This window comes from Suricata suricatta, chromosome 2 (assembly GCF_006229205.1).
Source record: "Suricata suricatta isolate VVHF042 chromosome 2, meerkat_22Aug2017_6uvM2_HiC, whole genome shotgun sequence".
In the NCBI taxonomy this organism is placed as follows: Eukaryota; Metazoa; Chordata; class Mammalia; order Carnivora; family Herpestidae; genus Suricata; species Suricata suricatta.
In genome coordinates, this window is record NC_043701.1 from 116,510,739 (window position 1) to 116,536,468 (window position 25,730).

At 41.4% G+C, this 25,730-nt stretch overlaps 1 long non-coding RNA gene across 2 annotated transcripts; it reads right to left on the reverse strand.

Moving 5' to 3' along the window:
• Positions 1-297: 297 nt before the first annotated feature.
• On the reverse strand, positions 298-24,956 carry LOC115272067. 2 transcript variants are annotated; one of them, XR_003900227.1, is made up of 4 exons: positions 24,830-24,956; positions 23,774-23,891; positions 19,042-19,146; positions 298-504 (listed from the first exon to the last, which is right to left on the reverse strand). It is a non-coding gene; the product is annotated as an uncharacterized LOC115272067 (long non-coding RNA). The 2 variants fall into 2 exon arrangements; XR_003900230.1 differs by lacking the exon at positions 23,774-23,891.
• Between the last annotated feature and the right edge of the window lie 774 nt (positions 24,957-25,730).

Consider the following 25,730-nt stretch of genomic DNA (forward strand, 5'->3'; position numbering starts at 1 on the left):
CTTTCTGGACTGCCCAGCCCCACCTTTCAATGAAGTTCACATTTCTGTAGTCCTCACTGTGTCACTCCCTGTCCTCAAAAGTGTGCAAATAGTCAAGCGTGTAATCCTCATGGCAGTGCTCTGTGTTAAGTGCAGGACTATCCTGTGGGAAACTGAGGCACATTTTCCAAGGGCAGTTTTCTAGTAAATGGAAGAGATGGGCTTTGAGTCCATGCCACCTGGCTGCAGAGGCTCTGCTGTATTATTATTATTTATTTTTATTGTTATATTATTATTATTATGGGGCCTCGCATACCATTATGTGTTTATTTTTATGTAAAAGTGGAGTCACTGAATCATCAGTGTGAGGTAGAACGTGCCGTGGTAACTAGTGACCTCACGAATCTCAGTGGCTTCCAGCCTCAGAAGTTACACCATCCTCTTGTTCTGCGGACACGGCAGGGTGACGGCAAGCGAGAGCCATGGTTCCTCCACCTTGGGGGCTGGGTGGACAGCAACTTCTCTCTAGGAAACAGAGTGCGGGTCATTGTGCAGAAAGGAAAGACACACAGCAAACCTCGCTGGCTGGCGCTTCCAGTTCCTCTGGGATGTAATTTATACTACCTTCTCCCGTAGTTTGCTGGCCCTAATGTCCCAGGACAAAACTAACCATTAATGGGACTGGGAGTGAAGTCTTTCCCCCCAAGGAAAGGTATCAACATTTGTGAGGAATCTATCACAGTGTCCATTACTTACCACAATTTTCATGATACATTTGTTGTTACTAGTTGAACCCCCATGGCTTCCTACTCAGTGCCTCATGTAGTATTGGTACCTGCGAGGTACCCACAGGTATGTTCAACGGATGAATAAATGCACACGCTCACTGATAAGCAGGAGGGAGGTTGGCAAAAGTGTAAACTTTGGTATCAAACAGTGCACGCCAGTCCCCTTTGTGGCCTTAAATTATTATGGAATCTGGCATATCAGTCTTTTTTTTTTAATTTTTTTAATGTTTTATTTATTTTTGATACAGAAGAGACAGAGCATGAGAGGGGGAGGGGCAGAGAGAGGGAGACACAGAATCTGAAACAGGCTCCAGGCTCTGAGCTAGCTGTCAGCACAGAGCCCGACATGGGGCTCGAACCCACGAATGTGACATCTGACCTGAGCCGAAGTCGGAGGCTCAACCGACTGTGCCACCCAGGTGCCCCATATCAGTCTTAATATACCCCAGCTTTCTCATCTTTAAAATGGGGGTAATATAGTGCTTATATTATAGGGCTACTCCAAGGAGTAAGTGAGATAACGTTTGCCAACAGTGACCAAGGTCACCACTCTCTGTTTACTGTGTATCACCTCATCTAATACTCCATCAGATACAAGGTATGCTAGTATTTTGTGGACCACAAAGAAGAGAGTGCTGATTAAAAAAGTATATAACACCTTGAAGGTGGACTCAAGTTCAGAGATGTTAAAATGTCCCTGAAATGTGCATTTTTGGAATTAAGGACATTTTTGTATGAGAAATTAAGAAGCTTACACAAATATTTTGTTTGAATGAAGTTGGTGACTCATGAATGTCCAGATTGTACTAGTTATGGGGATTTTTCTCTCCCTTGGTTATGTCAGATACTGTGAGTTTCGTATGCAATAGCCATGCCCCTACTCTCAAGCCCTCCCTTTCTGGAATAATCCTGATTATGTTTTGGGGCTTACACTTTACCCAGGGAAACAGATAAACTCTAACTTCAGGGAGTTAATCATAAATTTCATTCAATTATGGTCTCATTCCCTTTATTAGTGGTTGGTTTCAAAACAGTTTTGTGACCTAATTCTAGCAAATTGGACCTCAGAGAAAGTCTCCCTATTACCCTCTGGGAAAAATTTTCTTCCTAATTAAAGACCCTCATCTGAGGAAAGACCTACCTTCTTTTCTGGCACGGCCACGTGCCTCAGTGGTGTCAGGAACCGTGGCTGCCATGTGGTCACCCAGACTTACAGGTGAAAGCTTCCAACTCAAAATTCTATCCCTCACCTCGTGTTTACCCATTAATGTATAACATTATTAATGTTTCTCTTCCAAATTATTATCCTGATGGTTGCCAAATGGTGATTTTCTACTGTCATCATTTCTTCTACATTTATTATTAGTTGGCTTTCTCTGAGAAGGAAGAACTTTCTTCTTAATCCATTTATTCCTTAGTGTATTGGTCTGTTTCTTTCCTTATGTACATCCCTGTGGACTCAGGGGTTCCTATGTTATTCTATGCATTATAATTTATTACTATCATGATTTATTTTATAAAATTTTTTAGTGTTTATTTATTTTTGAGACAAAGAGAGACAGAACATGAGTGGGGGAGGGATAGAGAGAAAGGGAGACACAGAATCTGAAACAGGCTCCAGCCTCTGAGCTGTCAGCACAGAGCCTAACATGGGGATCAAACTCACAAACTGCGAGATCACAACCTGAGCTGAAGTTGGACGCTTAACTGACTGAGCCACCCCGGTGCCCCATATCATGATTTATTTTAGTGATCACAGTTGGAGCCCCTTCAAGCTAGTTTCTCTCTTTTCAGAAGTCTCCATCATTCTTGGAGTGTTTCCTTACTTTTTGGCACAAGAAAAAGCTCTAGGCTCATTCTATTCATTTCCTAACTCAGCCCTGGAATCACTCATTTCTCTAAGGAGCTCTGGTTCCTTACCACAGAGACTGCTGTGTGGACACCAACATCTGGACAGTAGATGTTCTCATTGCTACTGTGACACTACTTTCCCAGCCTCCTTCAGGGCACTGAGTGGGAAATACACACACACATACACACACACACACACACACACACACACACACTTCTTAGTGTGCTTGAGGTGCCACGACAAAATACCGTGAACTGGGCGGCTTAAACACACCAGAACTTTCTTCCTCGCAGACTGGTGGCCCGCCAGCGTGACCACGTGAGGACCTTCTTCCTGATTACAGACATCTCATTATGACCTTCTGGAGGGATGAGGGAGCTCTCTGGGTTTCCTCATATTAAGGCAAGAATCCTATTCGTGAGGGCTCTGCCCTCACCAGCTAGTCACCTCCTAAGGGCCCCTCTCTGAACACTGTCCCATTGGGGGTTAGGTTTCAGTGTATGGAGCCTGCAGACATGGGCACACACACATATGTACGCCTCTGTCTCCGTGTACCATGGTCAGAATCCGCATGCCTGCTGACACTCGAGCTGCACTGCAGCACCACGTGGTGTTTCCAGCTCCCCACTTGCCATTTGCGCCTCCCTCCTCCTACAACAGGGACCCAGCCAATTTCCTAATACCACCCACCCGCCACTCCCTGCACACACTCCTTCCAGCCATCCTGAGGCTGACAGCTCTAGGCCACCCACTTTATTTGGGCTTTTCCAGTAGAGAGAAAGGGCAGTAAGTCTTTATCTAAAGAAGTGGAGAGAAAGGGAGTTGGGAAGAGGAGTTCAGGAGGCATCTTTACATCTGTTACGCCATGTAAGCCTTACTGTAGCCTTGTGAGAAAAATACGATTATCTCCATGTCATGTGGGTTGAGGTCTTGCTGAAGATACCACAGCTAGTAACTGATGAAGCTGGGATTAAACCCAGGGGGCTGACCCCTGGTCTGCAGACCTCAACGGTAGCCCTGCAGCCTTGTATCTGCCTGGCCTTGCCATAATCTGCATCCTGAATCCAGTGCGTTTATTAGTCCGTGTGCCTCCTCTGGTTGAGACCCTGGTAAGGCTTAGCACCTAATGCAAGAAGAGTCTGCTCCAAGTGCCAGAACTAATGTAAACGGGGCAGTACATGGTCGCAGCTACATGTGGCGCTATAATTACATCAGAACGCAGGTCAGGCACTGGCGCATCCCACGCGCCACACTGTCGCCATATGTACAGATGTTCAGGCTTACTTTTATTAAGCATGACAATGCCCAGCAGGATCCATTTTGTCTGATTATCCTCAAATGGAGAAGAATATTAAAAGGCAGGATAATTAAAAATATATGCCCAAACAAAGGATGTGTCCACAATTCCTTTCCTAGCGCTTTGAAATAGTTCACATTTCTCAGCTGGCTCTCGTGCACAGAACACTAAAAGGATGTCTTAAATTTAGACATATGTCTTCATTCTGTTTAATGTGCCAGAACAAAAACATAGCTGGAGACCACCATGAATCGATGTCTAAGTGCGGGAACACCAGACCACTCCTATTTCCACAGGGCTAATGTCATCGTACAGTTTGTGATTACACTTTCCCTGTGACAACACAGCCTGCTATTTTTAAGACTGGCTTCTTCCAATTCTATGCCCATATTCTTCCTGAGTCCACATAATGCTTTTCCCTTATTTGATGCAACTTCACACAATTCAAATCATACTCCCATTAGTGGTGCTGCATTTCCTGAGAGCAAGGGATAACTTCCAACCCTTCCATACAAGGCAATGGGCCTAACAGATGTGTTTTAGAGGATGAAAAAGAATATTATTAGAATATTCTCAGGTTTCAGGGGACTTAGGAAGCCTTTAAAGAAGGTGAGCATCTAAGATGTATCAGACAAATACGTGGTTTTCTACGTATGGCTCGCTAAACTGTCCTGATGGATCGGTGGTTAGTGTGTTGATGAAATAGTGTGGTGGCAAGAAGGTCAGTGAGGAAATCCCACTGCTCAGCCCTGCCAGCTTGTGGTGATACCACCCACTGGGTCCCTGCTGGACCATGAGATTCTCAAACCTTAGGAGGGTTTCTCTTGGGGGTGGAGTCAAACTGGAATGTCATCAGGGGAGAAGAACTTTCAAATTATGGATATGTTGAAGTAGTTGAGTGGATGTACCTATTTTGAAATAGAAGAAAAAATAAGTGGGGACTTGATATGTACCTTAACATATTTGAAAGAATGTCATATAATCAAAAGATTAAATTTTGGGCTGGCTCTAGCAGGTCTAAGTAGGAACTTAGACCCACAAATTAAGTTCACAGAGACATAACATTAATTTCAATATAAGGAAGGTCTTTTCTTAAGATATTTATTTATTTTGAAAGAGAGAGAGAGAGACAGAGTATGAGCAGGGGAGGGGCAGAGAGAGAGAGGGAGACACAGAATCTGAAGCAGGCTTCGGGCTCTGAGCTGTCAGCACAAAGCCTGATGTAGGGCTTGAACCCACCAACTATGAGATCATGACCCGAGCTGAAGGCAGATGCTTAACTGAGGCACCCTGGAAGGTCTTTCTTATGATGGAAGCCACCCCTAAATAAAATGGCCTGCCTAAGAAAGTGGGGGTCCTGCATCACTAATGGTATTGAAGAAGATATTACCATTATCAGTGATATCATAGAGCAGTGCTTCTCACATGTAATGTGCATATTCATCACCTAGGGTCTTACTAACATGTGCATCCTGATTCTGTAGGTCCGAGACAGGGCCTGGAGTCTGCTCCCAGGTGATGCATACATCACTGAATCACAGACAGTTCTCTGAGTAGTAAGGTCATAGAGGAAATTTAAAGAAAGAAAAACTTATTCTGAACATGCCATGGATCTAAGGCTTATTAGGACATCATTGAAGAACGGTTGTAAACTTGACCTGATAGGAATAGGAGGGAAAGTAAAAGAAAATGAAGAAAATCTAGATAGCATCCTATGGCTATAGCTGAGAGTTCAGAATAAACATGGGCAACAATGAAATGAATATTCCTAGGACCAAAACACGCTAAAGCAAGGTGGAAGCCATCTCAAAGCAGGAGATGTTTGGCAAGAACGAGGGAACCAGGCAGCGTAGAGCCACACACGGTTTAGGAAGAGCTAACAGGCAAGTCTCCAAGCTCACTCATTTGCCATGAATGCAGCTGAGATGGTCCAGGGGAGCAGATGCTAAAATAAGGTAGTGGAGGTCAACAGCGGGTTTCGCCAGGCAGCCTTCTCTCCTCAGGTTGAATGGATGTAATGTGGAGTTCTGAAAACCCCAGCATGAGGCGGCAAAAGTCCTGGCCACGTCACTGGCCACTGCTGGTCCAAGAGGAATAGGGTGTGGTATCAACCCAGAGAACAGGTGCAGATTTCTGTGGAACCTTACAGCGGAGCACTACAATGGAAAAGCCTTAGGAACACATATACCTTTGACTAGCCAAAGAATCTTCAGTTGCTCATAGTGAGTCTAATCGGACACTTAGATATGATGATACTGTAACAGGTGCTTTCCAAAAGCTAATGCTCTTTCCAGAACTCAGCTTTTATCCAAACTGGGGATTCCTGTGTTTGTGTATATGCTCTTCTGTATTTATTTTTCTGATTTCACATTTCAGTATGAGCTTCCACAAAAATGTGTGTTAACTTTAAAAGGATGACTGACTAACTCATTACTTTAGGGGTTTTCACAGATCCCCAGTGCCTCATTGAGGTTGAACTTGGCCATCTTTCTGTCCAAAGTGGAGCCTCAATCTCTTGGCATTAACACGAACCTCCTTCCTTTCTTTTTCTTTTCCTTTAAAGAAGCATTTTAAATTTACAAGTTCAAAGCAAAATCATCAAACTTTTTGTTACAAAAGGGTGATAATAAAAAGTAAAGGAAAACTATGTAGTTTCCTTACACCATCATCATTTCAGAGAAGCAACATTTTGATAGATTTGATGTAATTCTCCTTAAAAAAAATATTTTTAAAAGTAATCTCCAAACCAGGATGGGGTGCAGACTCACAACCAGGAGATCCAGAGTCTCATGCTTCATCTGCTGAGCCAGCCAGGTGCCCTGGTGCAATTCTTGATGACTAGATTAAAATCAATAGCAATGTTGGCTATTTGCTATCAAACAGCAGACTTGTTACATAGATGTCAGCTAATACTGGATTATATTTCCAAATTACATTCAAGAGGTGTAGACAAGTGTGTGTTAAATTTGGAAAGAGTTCAAAAAATAGTAGTGAAGACGAATAAGGTTGAAAACTAAGTCTGATAAGAAAGAGTTGAGGGGCACCTAGCTGGCCCAGTTGGTGGAGTGTCCAGCTCTTGATCTCTGGGTTGTAAGTTCTAGCCCCACGTTGGGTGTAGAGATTACTTAAAAGAATATAATCTTAAAAAAAAAAAGAATTAGGGCAGAATCAACTTGCAGAAAAAGAATGAGAGCAACTTAAAATATTTAAGATATTTTCTATATTGCTACAAGATTATTGTAGAAAATTTGAAAAATCCTGAAAAGAATAATGTAAAAAAAAAAAAATTCCAGTCACAAGCCAATTAAATCAGGGAAGTTTTTAAAAGGAGCTGGTGTGCGTGTGTGTGCATGTGTGTGTGGGGTGTGCGTATAATGGCTGTAAAACAAAAGATGTGAGCTGACTACTCAGCAAGGGTGATATAGATCATTTATAAGAAAAAAAAGCTCTTATAATAAATGTCTTTGGTTGTTTGATTTTGTTTTTGGACATTGAGGGCTAAAATGTATGAAATTATTTTTTTAACATTTATTTTTGAGAGAGAGAGACAGACAGACAGAGCATGAGCATGGGGCAGAGAGAGGGAGACACAGAATCTGAAGCAGGCTCCAGGCTCTGAACTGTCAGTATAGAGCCCAATGTGGAGCTCAAACTCAGGAACCACGAGATCATGACCTGATGCCTAACCGACTGAGCCACCCAGGCACCCCTGTATGAAATTATTTTTAAAAGAAGATAATAAGTACGATGATGTTTTACCAGCCTGAAACCTACAGAAATGTGAATAATTAAATACACACACACACACACACACACACACACACACACACACAGATAGGAATCCCCATTATCAATGATCTGGTCCTAGTTCAGTTACCAATATATCTCTAGAAAGATCATGTGCCTGAGTTAGTTTGGATTTTTTTTTCTGGTGCCAAATCTTCCTATTTCAATCTGCTTTGGGAGGGGACGGGTTGATAGAGTTATAATTCTTTATTTTTCTGAGGTGTGATCCCAAAGTTCCCTGGCTTACGTGCTTCTAGCAGAGTTTGAAAGGCCTTTCTAGAGGCTTTCCCTCTGAATGCTCTGCAACTGTGTTAACTTGAACATGTGACTCTACTAAATAGAATGCAGTGTTTTGGCGCTCAGCAGATCTGTCTGATGACAAGGGAAGAGGGCAAGAATGTGTTAATAATTAAGCTGGCAAATACATGCATTTTCTAGCAAGCCCTGTTGTAAAAAGACTCACTTTCAGAGTTTATAGTTTATACTGAAGTTCAAAAAAAGATGATATGTGACCCTTAGTATTTAAATCTGCTGCAACATTGATCAGAAATAAAGAGGACAGCACAGGTTCACACATTAAACCTAGAACTCAGACATGTTTGGATAATGTGTAGGTGTGTAGTAATATATGCTAGTTATTTCTTTGAAAAATTACTTTAGAGCCAACCAGGAGGAATAAAAATACAAAATGTTAGCTAATTATGGTGACCTGATGTCCAAAAAAATATGTTTTTAGTTGTATAAGGTTAAAATATGTATAGATCATCCTTGGACAATGTTTTTTAACTGAATCCGGTTTAGAGTCCTACAATAGTCCCGTAAGAGACTGCCAGATCTTGGGGCATCAGGGGCTTATAATATAATCAGGGAAGCAGAACAGCCAGAGAAAATGTAATTAACACCATCCAGCAGGAGACAGGGAGTGATGGAATGGAGCTAGGGTCAGTATGTTCGAACACCAAGTGATATTTTAAGAGGACAGTGAGCAGGAAAAATAGATCTCTTGCCGGTGGGGGGGGGGGAGGGCAGAAGGATGATATGTTTTGAGAAGAAACTAATTCTATGTAACTTAGGAAAGCAAAAGCCTTAGAAAGACAGAAGTAAATATAGGTAGGATTTCTTCCCAACAGGACCTCCTTACCCAGGAAGTTATTAGGTGTGTTTTTCTTCTGAAGGATGGTCAGTTAGGGGTCTATGCTTCTATCATGTGACGTCTGTTCTGCAAACTTCAGCTGACTGGATGGTGGGTCAGCAGGCTCCCATCTATCCAGTCAGGAATAAAGTATGTTTCCCAGACTTAGGGACATGTTCCTCATTTCAAAGAGCTAGGATCAAATCTGCTGTGTCCTTTATCTTGCGAGGCAGACCTGGGGGCCAGTGTGCCTGGGTGAACCCTCTGCACCCAGGTCCCATGCCCCAGCCTCCAGCATTTCCTGCCTTCCTCCCATAACTAGAACAGAGATTCCATGTCTTCCAGTCTCCCGGGCCATATTGTCTTCTCCATCAGTTGCTTCCAAATGTTAGCATGCATCAGAAAAACCTAACAGCTTGTGAAAACACTGGATCCTGGGCCCCACCTTCAGCTCTGACTCAGGGGGGTGCAGTGGGGCTGGGAAATTTGGAGCTCCTGGTGGGGCTGCCGCTGCCGACACAGGGAGTGTACACTTTCAAACCACGGTAAGCTGTCCAGACTCTCTTCTAAATTCCCACAATGGCCCTGCGAGACAGGAATAATTATTTCCTTCATTTTCTAGATGAGGAAACAGGTACGCAGATGTTGAAAGGAATGTGCCTCAAAATGCACGGGTTGGAGGGGTGGAGCTGAGGTCAGTCTGCAGGAACGGGATTCCAGAAGCAGTGCTCCTGACACAGCGGTGAGCCAGCCTTAGGCCCTCAGCCCCCTCAGGGGCGAGGCAGCGTCTTGCACCAACAGACATTTGGCTCTGGTCTTGCTCTTGCTCACCAGGTTTTTGGACTCATCATAAATGCTTATTTTAAAATTCTGGTACCTGAGCCATATTTAATTCTGTTGCGACTCTGAGACCCTTGCTAGGAGCCTTCTTGCTGCCCTCCCCAAGCCTGCTCTGCGTCGTCTGCATTTTCCTGGCCCTGTGTGTACTCTGCCCACCGGCTGGTTGCCAAGCGGGGACTATCCCGATGTGTCACGATTGCACGTTGTGCATTGTGTGGATTTGATTTCTTTGGAAAGTGAAACAAACCCTTCCGTACTCTGCAGCCTGTCTCAGATGGGTCTGTGATTATGAAATAAAAAAACCAAGTGAGAGTAAAAAAAAAAAAAATAGTGTTCCTCGGCTATCTCCATGAAGAGGGGACTGGACTGATGGACAGAGCTATTTCCATCTGTGAAAGCAGCACTTGTGACAAAGACACAGCAGACCATGTGCTTAGGTTGGCACCACTGTCCCTGAAGATTATTTACTGTCCTTCCTTGGGTTTCTAGATGCATCGAATTATCTGAATTTGGATATGAATTTGGTTTTCTCAATGTTTTTGTTACTTCTGGAGTGTGAATGGCTATCTACTTTGGGAATATCTATTTGGCTAATATAATTGGCCCAAATGGTGACCCATTTAGGGTTTTTTCCCCTCAAAGTAAATTACTACATTGACTTTCTACTTTAGTTTTTTTTTTAATATATATATATATATTTTTTGCTTTTGAGAGACAGAGGGAGACAGAGCATGAGCAGGGCAGGGGCAGAGAGAGAGGGAGACACAGAATCTGAAGCAGGTTCCAGGCTCTGTGCTTAAACCCACAAACTGTGAGATCGTGACCTGAACCAAAGCCAGAAGCTCAACCGACTGAGCCCCTCAGGCGCCCCTTGACTTTCTACTTTCTGAGTGCTAATATTATGACTAGGTCATCATAAATCAGTTTTCTAGAACCCGATTTATTTTTGCAAAGCTACTACATTGAAAACCAGATTCAGTTCTCAGTGATAACCCCGTTCAGAAATCTGCAACCCCATTAAGAAGTACCACAGTATCTCTGGCTGCAAGCCTCAACCTAGTTGAACCTGAGAGTTATCTGAGAAGTTGGCTTATTGTTTTTGTTTAAATGTGGATGCTTGGGCCTCAGCCTAGGAAATTCTGGGGGGCGATCTGGACACTGCTAAAACTCTCAGGGTTTCTAATGTGTAGGCAGGGTTGCAGAAACACGCATGTAGAAGATCACCACTGCCTTGTCTGAAAATGGTAATGGTGCTTAGTAACGGTGCTGGTAAAATTTTGGTTTGAAAAGATGTAAGCAGATTTTGTTTGCTTTTTTTTTTTTTTCCCCCTGGAGAGAGCCCTGATTAATGCATTTGTGTGTGTGTGTGTGTGTGTGTGTGTGAGAGAGAGAGAGAGAGAGAGAGAGAGAGAGAGAGAGAGAGAGAGAGAGAGAGAGAGAGAGAGAGAGAACAATAGTTTTGTGATATTGTAGTTTTAAAAAATGTACTTTTGGTTCAAACCCTAGGTCCTAGAAAAACGGGCAAGCAACCATGACTCTCTATCGCCACCTGGTGTCAGAGACTAATCTTCTACAGAAAATACAGTACTAGGAAGAGACCATTCTAAATCTCAACAAAGTAGCAACGTTGGCCACAGAGCTGACAAATGTTTACACGTGTCCTGTCTGGCTGGGGTTAATAGAAATCCACAAGCTAGGCAGAGTATTGATCAGCCCCTTTTATGATCTTGTTCCAAGACTAATTTTTATTTTACATTTAAGCTTTAAGCTGTCAACTAAGTAAAATAGGAAATGGTCTTCTCTTCCCCTTGTGAGTTTCCTTTCTGCATGAAGCATTTTTGAAGTTTGGCTAAAGCCAGTTGGCAGTGATCTGGAGGGATTCAGATTAGGTAAGAGTAACTGTCCTTTTCAGTTATTAAAAAGTGAGTGCAATAACCAGATGCTAACACATGCAATAAATATATTAACTTCAAAATTACCTGTTTCCATGACCACTTTCTTGTTACCAGTTACCAGTGTACACTCTAGTGGTTACTTAATAATTTTCCAACAGGGGAGACAGTATTATTAGAAAGGCAGAAATGGGCATATTTGAATGCTTCCATATTCAATTCACAGGCTGTGAGATTTTAATTAAATAGCTTAAACATCCTGAGTCTCAGTTTCTCTGAATGTCAATTGGGGAGACTACTTATGTGAATTACATAGTCAATGCCTAGGCCATGGTTAAAGGGTAAGTGAATTTATTACTAATATAAGTGATTAAAGTCACCCTCATTTGGGATGTGACTGGGACAAGTAACATGAGCTTCTAAACAATTTATGTTTTGCTTGGATTATGTTGTTATATATGATTACCTAAGAGCACAGGCTTTGAAGTTAGGCTGCTGTGTTCAAATCCTGGCTGCCCTGATAATTAGCCTTGTGGTCTCTGTGTCTCAAGTTCTCTGTGCCTCAGTGGTTTTTTATTTTATATGTAAAATGGGTATACTAATTATACTTGCCCTGCTGTGTAATTATGGCTATTAAATGTGCTATGTATGTAAAATTGCTTAAACGGGGCCTAATACATGGAATATTTTCAGTGCATGTTAGCTGTTGTGGTTGTTTTCACTACTGGTCTTATTATTTACAAGGTAGTGTGTTAGGTTCCGAGACACTGACATTGTTTCAACTTGCAAATGGTTTAGTAATATAGTGAAAAGGAAACATACTGAAAATATTAAATTGAATTTAAGTGTACCAACAAAAATAAGCAAGAAAATTGAGCTGCATTCCACTTTAACTTTATCTCGACAAGAGTGTTTGAGCAGTCATGCATTCGTTTACAGTGCCCTGCTTTTAGGTACTCCATGTGGGGGTGCACAGCACATGAGCTGTGCTGACAGCTCAGAACCTGGAACCTGCTTCGGATTCTGTCTCCACCCCCAACCGCCCCTCCCCGAATCATGCTCTGTCTCTGTGTCTCCCAACACAGGGGTCTCACATTGAGGTTACTTTTGGGGGTCTTCCTCTGCCACCATTTCTTCCTACCGCTCCCTGTCCTGCATTATCTGCTAATGAATGGTTTCAAGCATAGTGGAGGGAGAACAAGACTGATAGCTTTCTGGAGGAAAGACAGGGATATTTAGGCCATGAGAAACTCATAATTATGCTTCGGTAGTCTCTTTGTCCTTCTCATGGTTGACATTTAATCCGCAGTGACTAATAATCTAGAAAACCATTTAATATTTCATTAATCTCTATTAGTTTTTAAATTCTCTTCCAATCAACCTCAGTCATTGCTGTTTGTTGATGATACACCCAGAAAACATTTCTTTGCCTAATGGGATCTCCTTCAAATATGTGACCTTTAAATTTGTATATTCACCTAATTAAAACAAAGCATGCATAAAATTATCTGCTTACAGATTCCAACTTAAAAAGATGTGCAGAGTGAATAAAGGCAGGAATTTCACTTGGGATCGTTGGTACAACGTTTAGTAATAATCTTCACGTGTTCTCAAACACAGAGAAACCATAATCAAAGAACTAGTAAGGGAAGGGGAGATGTTCCTGTTGAATGCATTCCACTACCTCTGATCAAAACATCACTCATAGTTTCCAGAATCAGCTCACTGTCTTTAGGGAGGACTTTCATGAATCATCCCAGAAGTTTGGCCAGTTCAGGACCCTGAGATTCAGTCACCCTTCCAGAGAGTTTGCACTTATTAACTCCTCATGGTCTGCAGTAGTCATTGTTACTATGCACAATTCGAGGGAAGAGACATGTAGCTGTTCCTGAATGTAGAAAATAACCTTTTCTTGCCTTGGACAGAAACATATTAAAATATGAAAAGCTGCATGCTCCTATCATGAGCTAAAGCCTGTAACTGATATTTTTTACATAACTGAAATATACAAAAGAGGAACCTGGGTCTCATATCCTAATAGTAAAATAGCTGCTATTATTTTCAAAGTACTTTCATATCTGTATGACTTCATCCTCCTAAACATATGTTAGCAAAGATCTCTTTAAACCCCAACCATGTACTTTTTTCCTATAAAGCAAAGAATGTTGAGACAGTTATTCATAGGTGCACTGTAAGAAATAGTAATGTAAAGAATGCATTAGTTACAAATTCACTGTTGATGATATTTTAAAGGTTAGAGTACACTATTTTGTACACATGTCTGGTGCACAATGACCCAGGGGTGGCTTGCTTACTTCTTACCACCTGACTAATGGGTATATATTTTTTTTATATCAGACATTATGCTCCTTATTTAATCAAGTAGATGTCCAGAGCTAAATAAAATGTTCAGTGCTTAAATTAGCCTAAATTTTTGCTTCTGGTTGATTCAAGAACATTTTACGTTTTGGAGCACCTGGGTGGCTCAGTTGGTTAAGCTCCTGCCTTTTGATTTCAGCTAAGGTCATGATCCCAGGGTTGTGGGATTGAGCCCCACATCTGGCTCTTGCCCTGACAGAGTGGAGTTAGCTTGGGATTTTCTCAATTTCTCTCTCTCTGCCCCTTCTCCTCTCTCTCTCTCTCTCTCTCTCTCTCTCTCTCTCTCTCTCTTTCTCTCTATCTGTCTCAAGATAAATAAGTAAATATTTTAAGTTTTAATTTCTATTTTAGAAAGGGGGGGAGCAGGGGACCAGCCACCACCCCCAGCAGAGGTAAATAATACAATGGGAGAACTATTTCTTAGAACAGCCAAAGTGGTCCTATGTGTAGGACAGCACATGTCTTGGGGAGGTTTATGTAATGCAAACTGACACACACAATAACTTCTTGCCAAAAGAGTGAATTATATTAGAAAAGCATGTGTTTTCAACCATCTTTCCCATTCCAACCAGGAAAGTAAATTAATTTGTGACCAATCAAAAGAGCTGAAATAAATCATGGTTCTCAATTCTTATGTTTCCACTGGTCTCCAGACTGACTGGCATATAGTGTGAGACCTTAATTATCTGCCCTTTGAAGTGAATCATTTATAATGAGCATAAGAATCAGTTGTCCGATGAAGAAATACCCTAAAAACTGGATAAAATCTTTAGCACATTCAACAGATTCCCACCCTTCTTGACTCTGCTGCATTAAAATTTAAAAAGGGAAAGTAGATATTCATTAATTATAGAAATATTCAAATATATCTACCCTAGTTATTATGAATTGTGGATTCTTAGATTTTGAAATGGAAAATATTTTGGCAATATTTTTGTCTGGCAGATACTTAGGGAAATGAGGAGACTTGCCTATAGTCTTTGGTCGAGTTTGTGAATAAGTCCCTCTTGAACTTTTAGTGCAGCGCCCTGGAATCCCACAGTAGTGGAATGTGGGCTCCATGGCAAGCCCTGTCCTATCCCGGAGTTTCACTGTTCTCATCTGTAAAATGGAAACCTCATATCTACATTACAGGGCTATCATGAGATAATGAATGGAAACCTCTTGACATTGCCAGCATATGGTAAGCACAAAATAAGTTTCTTATTATCTAAGATGCCCATTTTTAATATCTTGTCCTAAAGTCAGAAATTTCAGCAGACTGTTTGCTTTCTGTGGTCAGAGATGCCTAGGTCCCTTGAGTATAGATTGTTTGTACTGCATTAATAATTTGATATCTTGGGGCACCTGGGTGGCTCAGACAGTTAAATGTTTGGCTTTGGCTCAGGTCATGATCTCACATTTTGTGGGTGTGAGCCCTGTGTCAGGCTCTGTGCTGACAGCTCAGAGCCTGGAGCCTGCTTCGGATTCTGTATCTCCCTCCCTCTCTGACCTTCCCCTGCTTGCACTCTGTCTCTCAAAAAAAAAAAATTTAAAAACATTAAAAAAATAATAATTCGATATCTTGAAGGCAGCGAGGACAGACACTTCCATATTATTTATCAACTATTTTGAGAACAAGCAAAGATGAAATACCTTCAGTATGTTACCTTGGTTTCTCAGGCACACTCCGGATGGATAAGCCAAAATAGATTCAAAACCCACCCCTATATTTTGATACAAAAAGTAAGTAATTGTTACAACAGTCCCGATACTGTTTTACCTGGCAGATGTAATGTTGCTGGGTCTCCGTTTCTTCAGCTGTAAAATAAAAAAGTTGGACATCCCAGGCCCTCCTGTTCAGTTCTCAGACCAAAATGTTCTAGTCAGACAGTTGGATAAGAATAATTTCTCCCAGGAATCTAGCCTCACACCTCCTGGCATGTTCCCATTTACTCTTTCAAGTCAATAGTGATACACATTTTACAACTCAGCAGTGCGCTGGGACAGACTTTCCCAGTCACGCAGCTGGGGTGGCATCTAAACGTCAGCCCTGAGAAGGGAGGAAGATGGTCACTGCGTTGCACGCCCAGTGTACAAGAGGTAAGAGGGACTCTCGAGAGCTGGGAAGAGCTGTAGTCACTGGGATTCTTGACACTCGCCTGCTAGGGTGAAGAAGCCATCATTTCCCCTCCACCCCCATTTTCCGGTCTGTTCCCTGCCCGGCCTCCAACCTGTAAGCTCAGTCAGATAGTCCACACTTGGCGTCAGCCCCTTCTATGCTACAATTACATAAAACGTAGTCACAGTAAGAGTTACGTTTACTGTGGACATGTTGTGTCATAGATGTAGTCTCCTGTTTCCTGCGGTAAGTGATCACGTGTCCCAGCTTATCACAAACACTGCTGTTTACCCCTACTGTCCTAGAATCATTAATGGTTGTGCCTTCCTTTCGTTCTCAAAAATGCTCCAGTTAGGATAACAATGGTATGGTCAGTATGCATGTATTTTGTATCAGTTTCTGAGGGGGCGGAGTAGTCCAGACAAACTAGCGCCTGGCACTTAAAATAGCAAACACCTTTTCTCTCACAGTTCTGGAAGTCAGAAGTCTGAAATCAAGGTATTGGGTGAAGCGGGGCTATGCTTTCCCAGATGTTCAGAGGGAAGAACCATTCCTCACTTCTTCCAGCTTCTGGTGATGCCTGGGTTTGTGGTGGTGTCCCTCCGTCTTCACGTGGTCTTCGTCTCTGTGTCTCTGTCCTTGTCTTTGTCTCTTTCAGGACACTTGCCTTGGATTGAGGGCCCACTCCTCTCCAAAATGATCTTATTTCAAGATCCTTACCTTAGTTATATCGCAAAGACTCTTATTCCAAATTAAGTCACATTCTGAGGTTTTGGGTGGACATATCTTTTGGGGACCAAAATTCAACCCTCTACATAGACACACACACACACACACACACAACATACATATTATATATAAAATATATATGATAGATTATATATTTTGTATATATATACATTTATATATACTCATTATATATTTTGTAATATATATATTTTATAAGCTACTTTAAAATCTATGGCATATGATTCCATAATAGATTTTTAGTTAGCATGCATGATATTATGTGTACATCTCTCCGGTATAATTTTTAGTCATGTGAAAGTTTGAAACTGGTGAAACTAAAAGATAATAAAGAAAAGTGTTAGAAACTTAGAAATTTTAAACACTTTATTATGCCTATAAGAGAATGATCAAATTCTGGGTGCACGATGGGGGAAGTTTAGAGAATTAAAATGACTCTTCCTTGTCTCTGGGATATACTGCATTCTGTTATAATAAGCCTTCTTAGTCTTCATACACATTAATAAATCCTTGTTAGAAGAATTAAGTAAAACAGATAATCCTTCCTCAGTTGTGTCTCATTTAAGCCTCATTGTGCCTCATCAGTTCTCCTTACGTTACAGAAAATAAATGTTTGGCTCAAAGATGATAAGTGTGCAGTCAGAATTCACATCTAGAAAACTGCAGAAAATCCTAGTCCTCCTGGCAAAACAGATTCTCCAAGGTACCACATCATTGATAATAATTAATAATTAGATAATCCTATTAGATGTAATAATTATATATAATACAGATACAATATAAGCACTATAAGTACAGTGATAGGATATATATGTGATAATTAGATTAGATTTTCAATAACAAGTGCAGTGACTTTAAAATTAGTTTACATATTACAAAAATAACATACATTCATGATTTTTTTAATGTTTACTTTTGAGCGAGAGAGAGAATGTGAGCATGTAGGGGAGGGGCAGAGAGAGACAGAGGGAGACACAGAATGCAAAGCAGGTTCCAGGCTCTGAGCTGTCAGCACAGAGCCTGACATGGGGCTCGAACTCACGAGCCGTTAAGATCATGACCCAAGCTGAAATTGGATGCTTTAACCAACTCAGCCACCCAGGCACCCCATTCATGGTTTTAAAAAAGTGGAAATATCTCTAAAGTGGTAAAGAGCAAAGTAGTTCTTCTGGGTTTCCAGTGTGTCTAATAAAGTGTGAATTGATTCCTATGCATATTAGAATTTTTTGGTGCATATATAAGCACATGCTAATGTAAAATACAAGTGTCCTTTTAATTTTGCACAAATGAGATCAAACTTGGCATGATGCTCTGTAATTGCTTTTACTTAGTAATGACATAGCCTGCCTGATAGACCTTGCTTACTTTTAGCAACTGCTATGTACCATGCCTTCGTGTGGATTTCTGAAAGTAATTTCTTTAGATGGCTTTTATAAACAATGCTTCAAACAGGATATTGGGACACATGTCTTTGTAAATGTGTGTCATGGTGCCTGGGTGGCTCAGTCAGTCAAGCTTCTGACTGATGATTTCAGTTCAGATCATGATCTCACAGTTCGTGGAATTGAGCCCTTCGTCGGGCTCTGTGCTGACAGTGCGGAGCCTGCTTGGGATTCTCTCTCCCTCTCTCGGCCTCTCCCCCACTCATGTGCTGTCTCTCTAAATAAAGAAACTTAAAAAACATTAAAAAAAAGGAAAGTATGTGTGTTAAAGCTTGAGCACGGATTCTCTGGGTAGGAATCCTTTGTCAAAGGCATGCTTATTTTACATATTGCAATATTGCAAGCTTGGCAAATAAAGGATATGATATAATTTTGAAGCAAAAAAATCAATTGTTGAATATTTACAATTGTTATAAATTCTTTCTTATATCGATCCTGTTGTAAATTCCAACTACTGGTCCTGTTTATGCCGTTGGGAAGAACAAAAAAGAAGCGTTTTCCTTCATCAACGTAACATACATTCAAATAGTTTTTAAAAGCTCATCTAAATATTTTCCTCTGCATGTAAAACATTTTCAGTTATTACAGCTAGTCATCTTTGAAATAGTTTCCAGAACCTTTCCCTTCCTGCCCATAATCCTCTTTAGTTTATTATTGTCTTTGCTTTAAGTTTTTTTTTTTTACTTTAACATTTTTACTAAACCTTGCCTGTCTTTTAAGTGTGAGCCTTTCTCCAAGTACAGGAAAACAGCCAGAGACCCCACTTAGGATTCATGCGTTAGGAGGAGCAGCCCCTGTGTCCTCACCTCATCTGTCAACAAGATGCTGTTTCATTTGATGAATTTGTTATTTGTTGAATGGAAATGACTTGAAGATACTTTCTGTCATGGCCCAGACGGATCTTCGTCCTACTTAGTATAAAATGAAACTGAGATTATTTTATACAGAAATTAATGAGTATATGCCAAATTTTAATAGCCTTTTTTCTAAAATGGTTACCAACCCCATTTGGCAGTTGGTTCTGGTATTTCTAGGGTAAAAACATTGTTCTTACTTCTCCATAGTTTCCATAATTTATCTGTTTACTTTTCAGAAGATTAGAAAATTTTTGTACATTTTTCTCCACTATTTCTCAAAGATTTCTCCAAGATTGCCAAGATCTCTAAGATCATGGCAGGCAAGTACCCTGAGATGAACTAATTTGGACTCTACCCTGAATGTTTTGGGGTGGCTAGGCATTCTATCATTTTTTTCCTGCTAACATGGCTTTCAGTTACCTCTAAATGATATTTTCTAGACCCTGTTGGCTTTGAGGATCTTTTTGTTGAGTAGTCAGAAAGTTTTGTCTTCCCCCCAACCTCTTTTGTATACTCGTATATACTATCTTCTGAAGGGGAGTTGACTCCTACAGTTACCACATGAGTTTATTTGAATTTTTTAAATTCTGCTTTTATAAAATCTAGGACTTCATAGAATCATGGTAGTGTTTCCATCACGAAGGTCGCACATTCTTCATATGAAACATCTGAATAAAATCAGAAATTTCTGATGAATTCCTGTGTTCCTGATTATTCAGATGAATCAGGAGGACTAATTATGGTCTCCACAATGTCGGCTGAGTGTTTCAAGATTTTCTTCACATTTGACCCGTGATGCTTTAGGGAAAAAAATATTGGTGACAGAATACAGGTATTTGCGTTTTGGGCTCACTCTCCCCATGCCCAAGGATTGTACCACTGTAGTAGCATGAGGAATACTTCCCTCTGTTTACTCTTTGGATTAAAAGTGACTAAAGAGAAATAGACAAGATGTCCATAATGTAAGAAGATGCAACAGTTGGACTAAAACCACAGGAGACTGAGAGGCAGCAGTGTTAGCAGTGTTGGGGACTTTCTACATCTGCCGCATGACCTTGTAAACCCCTTGGCAGCACTTCAAACTTTACCACCAAGGTCTGGAAACTTCAGAGAAGAGTGAAAATAACCAGATTCTGGGGTATCTGAAAGGGTTAGGAAGACCTTGCCTGCTGTAAGCAGATAAAAACATCTAGTGTTTTTATCTTGAGAAGTGATGCAATTTTACTTTACATATTCCGGTATTTGTTGTTTTAATATTTTTAAAAAGTCTAATTAAGCCTTTGAGTTTCCCTTTAAAATCTCTTGATCAAAGTCATACTCCAGGAAGATGTTCCATCCTTTTCAAACAGATTTATTCATGTATAATCAACAATTAACTGCACACATTGTAAATGTAGAGTTTGGTGGTTTGACTTATATGTGCATTTGGGAAACCATCCCCACAATCAATGTCACGAGTATGTCCATCACTCAGAAGTGTCCATGTGCCCTGCATACTTCCTCCCTCCTGGCCTTGGTTCCTCTCCCCACAAGCAGTCACTGATCCACTTTCTGTCACCATGGATTAGTCAGTATTTCTAGAGTTTTATATAAATAAAAGCAAACAGTATGTCCTCTTTTCTTCTTTTTCACTCTAAATGATGATTTTGAGATTTACCCATGTTGTAGCATGAATAGTTCATTCCTTTTTGTTGCTGAGTATTATTCCATTACATGGATATACCATGTAGTAGAATGATACACATTCTAAGACATTTGGGCTACAGTTTGGAGATATTATAAATAAAGCTTCTGTGAACACGCATGTGCAAGTCTTTACAGGAACATATGTTCCATATTTATGCTGTGGCTTTGTAGCAAGCAGCGTACACACACCCTTGATGAGAATCATGGCCTTCAGATACTCCCTAGGGTAAACTTCCTAGAGGATGGGCTTTGCCCATGGGCTATGTTCAGCCATATATTTTTTAAATGGATACATATATGAATGAGGACTTTGGTGAAAAACAGAAATGTGCATCATGCAATGAAAAGGACACTTGCTGAAACCTTTTAACACTAACTTCTATCTCACTATGTAATAGTAAGCAAGTATACTTAATGTCTTATACCTTAGCTCACTTTGGCCACAATACTAAAGCCCTCAAATCTCTGGAAAGTAAAAGGTTTTTGATACTCACTTGGTGGCGGAACGTGACCAAATCTGTATTGATTCATGTGCAAAATCAGACATGAAGTGATGAGAACCTATTATAGTTTTATTTATCATGGCCATTCAGTGTAAGTGTTTTGATATGTTGCTGAAAAAATATGAATGCAGTTGATTATGGGACCCTGCCGCAGGTGCCGTGGGTGTGTTACCTAATGTACATCTTATGCACTGTATCATCCTGTGTAGGGATTGTGAGCTCTCCACCTATTATTTGAATTAGATTTGGTTTTAGTGGACAGAAAACACACATAAAAATGGTTCAAATGAGTTTTTTTCTGTCTCCTGCAGAAGGCCGGAGAGTAAGCAGTTCTGAGCTTTATGATGGCTGCGTGATGTCAGGGCCAAGGCTGCTGCTATCTCGTGACTCTGTCTAATGTGACTTTTGATACAAAGTCATGATGTAGGTAAGATGGCTGCTTGAGCACCAGCCTTTTCATTTGCTGTTCAGTCAGCAAGGAGGAAGGGGAGGAGATAACTAGATCGTGGCATTCAAGGACACTTCCCAGAAACTGTCTGAGCTACGTTGGTCAGGCCATATGTGCCTGGGCGTATCTGACTCAGGGAATACAGGAAATGGGGTCTTCACTGTAGACCATAGTAAGTCCAGCTAAAACTGGGAGGTCCTGCAATGACAGGAAAGGAGAATAAGTATGGGGGTATAGCGTAGTCTTTGCTACCTTCTACCTTGTTGGTGGCTGTGGTAATAGTGAGAGATATGAGACATAAAAACACCTTGAATCAAAAACTCTGCAAAACTATAGGTTTCATAACAAGAAGGATTTTAAATAGGGGATTTTTAAAATTCTTACAGGGTTTTCGTATGCCACTTTGGTGGCTTCTCAGCATATTGTTGGAAATATATTATAAATGGTGGGGGAATGCCAATTTTTACTATTACTTAAAGACTTTCTCAATTATTATTTTTGTCTATCAGGAAATCTAGTCATTTCTTTTTTTTTTTTCTTTTTTTTGAAGACATTTGAACTTCTGGCATGTTTCCAGAAAGCTGTTAACACAAAGTTGAAACAGCTGTAACTTCAAACATAGTTTTGTTCCCCCCCCCCTTTTTTTTTTCTCCTCTACATTTTTCTGGATCTTTTCTTCGAACTGTGAACCTGGTTACAACTCTGTGGCTAGTAGATCTCATTCTCGCCTACTTGTGCAAATTCTATTATTATTTTCTAAATATCTCATATATTTTCACACAATGACTCTTTAGAACTTTTGGTTGATTTGAAACAATGGGAGATATAAGGCAATGTAATCTAGGGAGGAATGGAAGAGGAGGAACTGAATTCAGCCTTGGCTAGGTGACTGGTGGGGGGAGGTTCATTTCTGCAAGGTGGATATGCCTGTGACAAATAGGTAAGCGTCTGGGCACATTTTCATCTCTCCCATGCAATCAGGGGCTAGGATTCTGCTTCTCTGCCTGTCCTTGATTAAATGAGCTTAATTTAAGTGGCAGCGATTTAGATATCTAACTTGTTGCCTTCAACCCACAGTTTTCAGCTCTATCTTGTCTCCAGTAAAGGTAATATCACAGCTTACTCCTCACTGAGTGCTGTACCTGTTCACAAACCAGCTTAGAATCGGAAGAGGGGATGACATAGGCCTGAATCCCTAGCAGTACTCCATGGCAATTATCTGATAAATGGATGAATGAACTTTAAATGTGAAATTTAAACCAGTTTACTGAATAAGCAAAGCAGAGTGGTAGGAAAGATGGGAAAGTTAAACTGTAGATGTGTGATGAGTATCTATATGTTCCAAAAAATGATACCTACGCTAGGTATAGAAAACATAAGGGCATTTCTCTACCTGCGAAAAAAGAACAGTTGGCTTTGTGTAAGTCTTGGGGGTTCGCCTGCAGGGTCCCAACCAGTCTGTGTTAGGAGAGAGTGAGCTGGTGGCCGGTGTGTTAGGAGAAGCGCTGTCATTCGCTTCCCAGGACTTCAACATCTTAGGGTAGAGCCCAGCTACCCACTTCATAGCCTTCTAGGCTCCACGATGAACCTGACGCTTGTTTTATAATAATTCTGGTAAATGTTTATTTTGGCTTAAAAAATTTAAGAGATAGAGGCGCCTGGGTGGCTCAGTCGGTTAAGCGTCCGACTTTGGCTCAGGTCATGATATCAAGGTTTGTGAGTTCAAGCCCCTGCATCGGGCTCTGTGCTGATAGCTCAGAGCCTGGAGCTGCTTCAGATTCTGTGTCTCCCTCTCTCTCCCCTGCCCCACTCATGCTCTGTTTCTCTCTGTCCCAATAATAAATAAATAAATAAATAAATAAATAAATAAACAAATAAAATATTAAGAGATAAATGCAAGCCGGGGTTGGTTCCACACAGCAAACATGCCATGAGCCGAACCCCAAGCAGGATAAATTCTGGATGGTACTCAGGAAGTGTCACTGCCGCGGGACCCTGTCTAAGGGCTATCAGTGACCGTGTGTGTGTTTTAAGCATGATTTACCCCTCGATGTCAGTCACTCTCTTCCACTGAATCCTCGTCACTCAGGACAAAACGAGCATTTTGCTAATGGGTTTCAGGAACTCAGTCTTGGTGGCTCCACACGGTCCACACAGAGGCTCTGGTTAAAAGGGAAGAAAGACTCTCTGGGTTGGTGCCTTTATTTTATTCTATACATTACTAGTTTCCACCCAATGAAAGGGAAATATAACATTTCAGTTTCCCCTTTGGTTTTCATCATGAACAGACACATTCCGAACTGTTACCAGGGCCGGTCCTTGAGAGTGCTGTGCTACAGCTGGTTTTTATTCAAGCTCGTAGGTGGCCCTGCTGAAGTACAAGTTTTCTCTGCAGAGACATAGATGTTTGGTTGGAAAGGGTAAGTAGATCGAGGTGTTTCCAATGCGCCTGAGTAAATCAATACTAATTTGAAATGTTAGAAACCTACAACTCTGTCAGACCACAGAAGGAAAATAAGCTTAATGTATTTTAGAACCAAAGTTTCTTAAGCTTTGCTAAATTTTCTCCTAGAGACCTTAGAGATAATCTAATGAATGCCTTTACCCTCCAGGGAAGGAAACTAGGTTGCAGGGCTGCTAAACCACATTCTTGATAGCGTTTGCTTCTCTAGCATCAGAACTAAGATTCGAACCCAGCTCTCTGACGGCCCAGTCCAAGACTCGTTCCTTCATGCCATGTTCTTGTCATGAAAAACAAATAGGGAGATTGCTCCTTGGAAGTCAACTGGCTGATGGCAAGTAAGGACGTCTGTTATGCTACGTGTCACCCCGGGTTGTACTGTTAGAGATGAAGGGGCGTCTCTCAGATTGTGACTCTTTCTGGGGTCCAGGAAGCAAGCTTTCTCTCTCTCTTTCTAAATACCCTGCTGCTGCAGCAGATCCCCGGCTTCTCTCCAGGGAGGCCTCCTTTTCTCCACAAAGGAGACGGTCATAAAGATGTTAGGAAAAGCAAATCGTCCAGTCAGGTCGTTGAATGTTTGTGAACCTTGTTTTTATCAGCAACCACCACGGTAACGTTTGTCTTGTAGAAGGGACCTACCTCATCCTCTCTGATCCCAGAACTGATACCGGCTCGAGTTGCCTGTGCAGACCTGTGTCCTTTCTTCTAGAGATAATAAGTAACAGACCCTCACAGTGTCTGTTGAAAGGGGGAGAACAGCGGCTGTCTGCCTCTTGCTCCCCGGGGAGGGAGAGTTATTGTGAGTAAGCAGACAGGCCGTGTGCGGCCGTCCCGCTCACAATGGCACATGCTAGTGACGAGAGACACAGCATCAGGGCTGTGGCTCCTGCCTGGCTGCAACTATTGATACAAGTGGTGTCGTTATTAGGACTTCAGTCGGGATGCTGCATTCCAAATAGTAATGAGTCCCATACAAGCGCGGCCGGTGCGCACCCCTCACCCTAATTCCACGGGATGTGAAGGCAGAGGCACGCGTTGGAGAGCAAGTGCCTGTCCTTCCCATGGATTACATTATCTTCTTTCTTCGGTTAGTCTGACACTGGGCCAGGGTCAACGGAAGGAAAAGCAAAATTTACAGTCTTAATTGCTGCTGGGCAACAGCGAGCATCCTAACATCCACAGAGTTTGACGGGGACTGTCTTTCATCACATGTGCAGAGCTTTGCAGTCTGGTGTGTTTAAATTCTGTGTGTGCGTGTGTGCATGTGGGTGCACATGTGTGTGTGTGCCTATGTATACACACATGTGTGCATGCGTGTGCATGTGTGTGTGCATGTACATGCATGTGGGTGGGTGTGCATGTGTGTGTGAGAGCATGGGTGTTTGCATGTTTGCATGTGTGGGCATGTGTGTGGACACGTGCATGTGTGTGCATGAGTGTGTATGCTTGCATGTGTACAAAACAGAAAGGCAGTGGGATTAGAGTTTTAAACTAGCAGGAAACTTAAATACACCCTAATCAACAGTTCCATTTTACAGTT